Genomic DNA, 7149 nt, shown 5'->3' on the forward strand with positions numbered 1-7149 from the left:
CTGGTTTTCGAAAAACCCCTCTGTTCCTAATCTCTCTCCCGCCTCTCTCGCCTTAATGCTAGGCAAGTTATGTATGAGAGTCTTCTAATTCAGTAGTCTGGTTTTAAGCATAAAAGCAGGAGTAAAAATAACCTATAAACCAGGGAGAATCATTCAATGTCACTGATGATCAAAGAAATGCAAATAACAACCCACAGAATCGGACTGTCCACTGGATCCGAGGTGCTGGGGGGCCTGAGCTGCCCCCCACGCTGCCGGTGGAGGTGTCGGGCCCTCAGGCTGAAGCTGAATCAGGAAGAAGGGACCCGCGTCCCTGACAGCTCCAGATGCTGGAGGCCCCACCCCGACCCCGTCCAAGCCACCGGGTCGGTGCTGCTGAACTTCCAACGCGCTGTGGCACCGAGCTTTCCCCTTTTATGCTGAGACTCAGTTGTCCAGTGGGCCGGCCACTTGTCAGGTGAAAGCAGCTCATGCAAGCTGTGACAAATCGCGAGAGCGAAATACACACCAGGTTAGAGACACAACAACAGAAACATCTTGTCATTAGAGTCATAGTGGTTCCATGTCGAAACGATGAGCTTTGGATATTTGAGTTACATAAAATTTGCCATTAAAATTAATTGCAGCTATTTATTATTTTTTTAATGTGACTCCTAGGAAGTATACTATTATATATGTAGTTTGCATTAAATTTCTACCAGACCTTATATTTCTACAGCTGTCTGTATTATATGCGACATTGGAGGCTACCGGACACCATATCAATACTCTACTGGATGTTACTGCCTTAAAGTCATTTAGGTTTAGACAAAGGCTTCGCCCTAAGTTTTATTGTTCTTAAAAAACAAAAATAATTGTATTATGCATATCTGTTTGGCCTTTTATTTTCCTTTACTTGACCTTCTGTTGTATTTTATAATTCTTAGTCTTTTTTACAATGATGTATTTATTTTTATCTCTGGTTTATTTTAAATGGAAAAGAGGAAATTACACCTCAGAGAGAGACTGTTGGTGTTCAAAAAGGGTCGCTAGTACTTTTTAAAAATTCCTCCCGTTTCCACCAAGGACTTTCCGGCACAGAGGGGCTGCGTCTCCTCCCGTGAGGACGACCCCCATGTTCAGCCTCAGGGTTTTAGCACCCCAGCAAGCCCTCTGCCTGCCCGTCTCACAGGAGGACTTTGCAGGCCCTAATGGGGACTCCTAGGAAACTTGGACTGTGTCCTGACTGCTCAGCTCTGCCTCCATGCAGGAGTTCCTGGGGCTGCACCACTGCCCTCGATGGCTGGGACCCCCAGGGACCCCCGGGGGCTGGCGGAGGCTGTGTCAGGTCAGAGCAGGGAGCCTGCTTCTCCAGGCCCACCGACGTGGCTCGCATCCTCCCACCTTGCCACCCCCAGAGGCCCCCTCCTGGCTCACTGACCACCGTGGGTGGCGGGCAGTGACCCTGTTCTCAGACCCCTGGCCGACCTCCCTGTGTGGGCTGGGCCCCCACCTGGCCTCCGGCCCTAGGACAGGAGGGGTGCCATGCAGGGCAGGAAGGGCCCTGCTCCCCTGAGCTCCTTCTCGGCAGTCTGGGTGGGCCACGTGGATCCGGCACAAGCCAGGTGCTCTGGAGGGTACAGGGTCACTGGGAGCACAGGGGACTTCAGCTTCCCTGTCTCTGAGCCCAGAAATATCCAGAGGCACATCCTTTGGGACCATGAATCCCTCCTTGGGCAAGTCTAAGCCCCTGCATCATCCCAGCCTCCACTTGGCTGCAAAAGCACCTTTGGGGGAGGGTCTGCGGTCTGCCGTCGCCTTTGGGGGAGGGTCTGCGCTCTGCCGTCGCCTGTACGTTGGGCGGGATGGCGCTTTTGTCAGCAGGAGCTTGAGAAAAGGCCGGGGGCTCTGGGGCGGGGGACGTGGGGCCCAGGAACTGGCGAGGTTTCCACTCATTCACAACCCAGTCTCCACAGCCCTGAACACACAAAGCCAGCGGAACAACCACAATGGAACAGGACGCAACTGGGGCCCCTGTTAGATGTGCGCTAAGGATGCAAAGTCCATGCGTTTCCTTTTGATCCACAAGCGCACATTCCCCAGTTCTAGACAGGAAGGAAACCGCGTGCGGAGGCGGTCTTAGGAGAAAAGAGGGGCGGGGCACTGGCCCCAGGACAGTGGCCTGCCCACCGCTAGGGGACGGGAAGGACAGCAGCGTCCTGAGGAGACGCGTGCAGTCAGGCGTGAGCACACGAGGGGACCTCGTACTGATTGACACGGCCCCGGCACAGGTCAGCGGGGAAGATGCGGTCATTCGTAGGTGGGGTCAGGGAAAGAGGCGCGGAGGTGGAGAAGGAACCAGCCTCGCCCTTCCTCGGCCCATACACAGAAGGAAACGTCAGACAACCCCAGACACCAACGTGCAGGGAAATGCTCTGAGTCCTGCAGAGGGAAGAGCAGCAAGTGTTCTTGCTGGAAAGAAAAGGAAAGTGAAGTCGCTCAGTCGTGTCTGACTCTTTGCAACCCCATGGACTGTAGCCTACCCCGCTCCTCCGTCCATGGGATTTTCCAGGCAAGAGTACTGGAGTGGGTTGCCATTCCCTTCTCCAGAGGATCTTCCCAACCCAGGGATCTTGGAGAGAAAAGAGATTTTACATAAGATCCCCAAGATCCAAACCACAGGCAGTAACACTGAAGGCTTGATGGCATCATAGTTACACAGGAGGCAGGGACAGAGTTAGCACGTGGATGGCAGCAGAAGGAAAACAGCTGAGAACTAACACGTCCAGGGGAACACTTGCCAATCAGCAATATGACCATCAGCTTGAGAGAAAAATTGGCACGTTCTGCACAGTTTTAACAAAGAGGAAGCAACCTCAGCAGCCACCAGCAGGTGAGATGTTCAGTCCCTCCCACATTCAGAGAAAAGCACACGGGATGACCCATGAGCACCAGGATTGGCACAAATGCAGCTCGTTGATGGAGTCACAGCGGTGGGTCAAGACACTGTCCCCGAGACCAGCAACGCCTCGTGGCACAGACTCCGGGGAGCCTTGTCCACCTCCGCAAGGACGCCCTCATTAGCAGGGAGCTCGGGGGGCAGAGGGGAAGTCACGGCGTCTGTGAATGACGGGCACGTTACAGGGTTCCAGGAATGGGTTACAGTAACAGGCAGCAGCACGGAGAGAGCTTTTCCAATGCATTTTATTGAAGTTGACTTATGACATGTTAGTTTCTGCTGTACAACACAGTCATTCAGTTTTACATATATACGTTCTTCTTTAAAGTCTTTTCCATCACAGCGTATCCCAGGGCACTGAATGTAGTTCCCTGAGCTGCCATAGGACCCTGCTGTCTACCCATCCTGTCTATAATAGCGCGTATCTGCCAACCCCAGACTCCCAGTCCTTCCCTCGAGAGATTTCAAAGCACAGCATGAGTGGGAAAAAGCAAGACGCTGACTGATACTTAAAGTACAATATAATTTATGTAAATTAAAAGACCTGAAGACAAGATAGAGTGTATTACACTTTCAGGGGCCCACACGCGTCTGAAGGTATCAAGCAGAGTAGTTGGGGCCCAAGACAGGGAAGGGGGTGAGAGCAAGGGCAGAGTGTGGAGGAAAATAATGAAACAGCACTGCTCAGCGTGTCAGGATGATCCTGAGTGTTTTGTGGGTATTATGTTGAATTCCTATAGCTTTTACTTGGCAGGAATTATGGAAATGGGAACAGATACAGAGTTCAGTGAGAAAATGTGTTTTCCTGTAGGAAATTGTTTGAAGAACTTATTTAAATAAAAATCTTAGGTTCGTCAGAGGAGGACATTCAAAACCTTCTCAGAGGACATAAAAAACCCCTCATGCTTGGTGTGCTTGATTAAAAAGTAGGTCACGGTGGATTTGAAGACGTTTTTGGATGTTCTCCTTTGACTGGAAAAGTCTCGTGGGAGTGCAGCCACCTGGGCTGTGGGGACCTGGGAGCCACGGGGAGCCAGTGGATTGGGAACACGGAGATGGAGGCAGTTCAAGGTCTTAGGGGCGGGCCGAGTGGTCACGTGGGTCCCTTAGTCGGCAGGAGGAAAGCCTCCTCTCACCTGTTTTTTTAATTTTTGCTTTTGTTTTGCTTTGTTTGGACTTCCCTCCTAGCTCAGCTGGTAAAGAATCCGCCTGCAATGCAGGAGACCCCGGTTCGATTCCTGGGTTGGGAAGATCCTCTGGAGAAGGGATAGGCTACCCACTTCAGTCTTCTTGGGCTCCCCTGGTGGCTCAGCTGGTAAAGAATCCGCCTGCAGTGCAGGAGAACCTGGTTTGATCCCTAGATCAGGAAGATCCCCTGCAGAAGGGAAAGGCTACCCACTCCAGTATTCTGGCCTGGAGAATTCCATGGACTATACAGTCCACGGGGTCGCAAAGAGTCGGAGGCGACTGAGTGCCTTTCACTTTGCTTTGTTTTTTTACTGTTAAGTTAGCGCAACAGTAAGAAGCTGGGACTATACTGGGAAAATAAAGACGTGAATGGAAGCAGCCGCTGATGTCCTCCTGGAAGCCCTGCTAGGAGCCTGACGTATTTGCTTTGAGAAAATGTCCACTCCTAAGTAAAAATTAAGGAGGGAGGGAACAACATTCTCCACTGAAACTCGTTCCTCGTGGAGAACCACGTCTGCCTTGGCTGGAGGGACTCAGGCCCTGGGAAGAGCCCCTCCGAGGGGCTGGGGGTGCTGGACCCAGCTCCCGGGCGGGGGCGGGGGCAGGCTGGCTCGCCAGGGGGGCGTCTGCAGGGGCCCCGTGAGGACACCAAGGCCGGGGGTCCCCTCCGCGTCCGCTCTGCCCTGGAAAGCAGGAGACCCGACTGCCTCCGCCGCCCCCCCACCCCTCGACGCCACGCTCCGGTCCTGGGGCTTGGTGAGGGCCGGGGCCTGGAGACGGGGGCCACCGTGAGGCTGCCGTGGTAGAGGACCCCGGGCTCTGACCCCCGTGGAGGGGCCGTGGCTCTGCAGCACTGCAGCGAGAGGCCTCGCCCCTTACAGGCCGCCTGGGGGACCTTGCACCCTCGCCAGCCGCTCTGTCGTGGCCCCTGCGGGCCCCTCCGGGCCCGGAGCCCCCACCCCACCGGGCTGGAGAGCGCAGCGGGGGCTCACCGTCCTGTGCGGAAGCACCAGCCCCTCCCTCTCCGAGCTCGGCACCCAGGCTGCTCTCACCGGCAGGAGAGCGGGGTCCCCGCCCACCGCGCCCCCAGGCCCGCCTCCAGCGGCCCGCGGCTCCCCAGGGTCCCCCAGCCCCCGCCCCATCCCCACCCGCTCCCCATCCCAAGAGCTCCCTCTTTAGTCCAGGGTGTTTCATCCCAAAACGCACCGGGAGAGAAGCCGTCAAAGGGCTTGAAAGGAGAAGGAATATGATGGCCTTTAAAACGAGAGACGTCTGGCTCTTCTTTAGGAAAAGTGGGAGCAGAGGCGCCAGCGGCGGAGTGTGGGAGGGAAGATCTCCCTGTCTTAATCCAACTCTTTCCAGCAGCCGGAGGAGCCGCCCGAAAACAGCCGGAAATGAAGACATGCAGGAGAACAGAGCAACATCTCCAGCCCACGGAAACATCCTAGAGCCTGAGTGCTGATGACCAGCAGGGAAGACGAGAACAAACACCTCTGAACAACACGTCACAGCTTCAGGCTTTTGGGAAAAGCGTTTGTGGCTTTCATCGTCTTTCCTTTGACCAAGGTGCTAGCTGGCTGCTGCTGCTGCTGCTGCTGCTGCTGCTAAGTCGCTTCAGTCGTGTCCAACTCTGTGCGACCCCATAGACGGCAGCCCACCAGGCTCCCCCATCCCTGGGATTCTCCAGGCAAGAACACTGGAGTGGGTTGCCATTTCCTTCTCCAATGCATGAAAGTGAAAAGTGAAAGGGAAGTCGCTCAGTCGTATCCGACTAGTTGACTAGTAATACAATAAATGTGTGCTTTAGCGGTAAACTTCCTTGCTTTTTGCAAATGGGGCATTTGAATGAAGGCTTAAAATTAATAACAATTCAGAGCTGAAGCCAAGTTATGGATTCTGTATAAATATGAATCGTTGTAAGGAAATGTTTTCTACTTTAAAATCATATGTCAGGAATTAGAGCCTAAAGGAAATGCTGACAGTTTATATATGTTAAAACATTTCAAGTAATTGGTTCATTCTTTGTGAAGATAAAACAAAGAATGCGGTGAGTCTGTATGACTTTAAGTAATCTGGCCAATTGTTTTAAATGTAACTTTCAATAATTAATACATAAGCCTCCATGTTTACAATTAGTTTTAAGAAGCTCAGAACAAGTATGCTTGTTTTATTCTGAGATCAGCCAAACAAGAACTACTATTTAAATGATGTAATTAATCATAGAATGATGTAATAATAATCCTTTTTAAAATAAAACAATTGCTAATATGTTAAATCAGTTATGTGCACTGGCATTTGTTTCAAGGTGTTGACATTAATAATATGGGCAAAAGTAAGGGGCAGGCACATCTGTCAAAACTATGTAGGGGTTTTGGAAAGAGCTTTTCATTCTCCAGGAAGATGCCCTGAAGGAGGAAACGCACTCATTTGCCTGGGAAATCCCATCAACAGATGGGCCTGGCGGGCTGCAGTCCCTGGAGTCGCAAAGAGTCAGACACGACGTAGGAGCAGTGACGAGTCGGACGCCCCGGGCCTGAGCACGGCCTTTCGCTCTCCGGTGAAGGAGCTGTTTCAGTCCGCTTGGGCAGCGGCAATGAAAATGCACAGGTTCAGGTCCCGAGTGAGGGCCCTGAACTAGAGGCTTCTCTAGTTGGTAAAGAATCCATCTGCAATTTGGCTGCCTTTGACTGTCTGGTGGGCCCACTTGCTGGGTCGTAGCCGGGTCTTCTCACTGTGTCCTCGCGTGGGTCTCTGCTTAGGGCACTAATCCCATCAGGAGGGCTCCACCCTCCTGACCTCATCACCTCCCAAAGACCCGCCTCCTGACACCGTCACGGTGCGGGGAGGGGGTGGTTAGGGTTTCAGCGGATCGGGGAGAGGTAGGCTCAGCCCGCGGAAGGTGCTCTGAAAGTTGGTGGGGGTGCTGGGTGTGGGCTGGGACGTCCGAGGGGCGTCACCTGGGACCGTCGCCTACGGCCAGGTCGGCTGACAGGTGCCGTTCAGAACAGGTGTGTGTTTAGTCC

General features: G+C 53.2%; 1 long non-coding RNA gene across 2 annotated transcripts in view; it reads left to right on the forward strand.

Annotated features, from left to right (window-relative positions):
* The window catches only part of LOC104983218, a 17803-nt gene extending 12063 nt beyond the window's left edge, over positions 1 to 5740 (forward strand). The window contains exon 3 of one of the 2 annotated variants that reach the window (XR_824606.1): positions 5489 to 5740. This is a non-coding gene — a long non-coding RNA (uncharacterized LOC104983218). The remainder of the gene's footprint in view (positions 1 to 5488) is intronic. The other variant, XR_824607.1, reaches the window with a different exon arrangement.
* Positions 5741 to 7149: the final 1409 nt, after the last annotated feature.

The sequence above is a fragment of the Bison bison genome, unplaced genomic scaffold, assembly GCF_000754665.1.
Source record: "Bison bison bison isolate TAMUID 2011002044 unplaced genomic scaffold, Bison_UMD1.0 scf7180017862090, whole genome shotgun sequence".
In the NCBI taxonomy this organism is placed as follows: Eukaryota; Metazoa; Chordata; class Mammalia; order Artiodactyla; family Bovidae; genus Bison; species Bison bison.